Here is a 219-nt window from a genome sequence, read left to right as displayed (position 1 = left end):
ATCTGATGTAATTATCGTATATGTGTTGTAAATCCTACCCTTGTGATGTGAATGAGGCAGGATTGGAGGCAGTTATGTTAATGAGGCAAGACTCAATCTACAAGATTATGTTGTATCTTGAGTCAATCTCTTTTGAGATATAAAAGACAAGCAAGCAGAGAGACAGGAAGACCTCATACTATTAAAGTAGTGTCAGGAGCAGTGTGTATCCTTTGGACC

This window comes from Trichechus manatus, unplaced genomic scaffold, assembly GCF_000243295.1.
Source record: "Trichechus manatus latirostris isolate Lorelei unplaced genomic scaffold, TriManLat1.0 scaffold00235, whole genome shotgun sequence".
Lineage (NCBI taxonomy): Eukaryota > Metazoa > Chordata > Mammalia > Sirenia > Trichechidae > Trichechus > Trichechus manatus.
Note: the sequence above shows the minus strand (reverse complement) of the source record.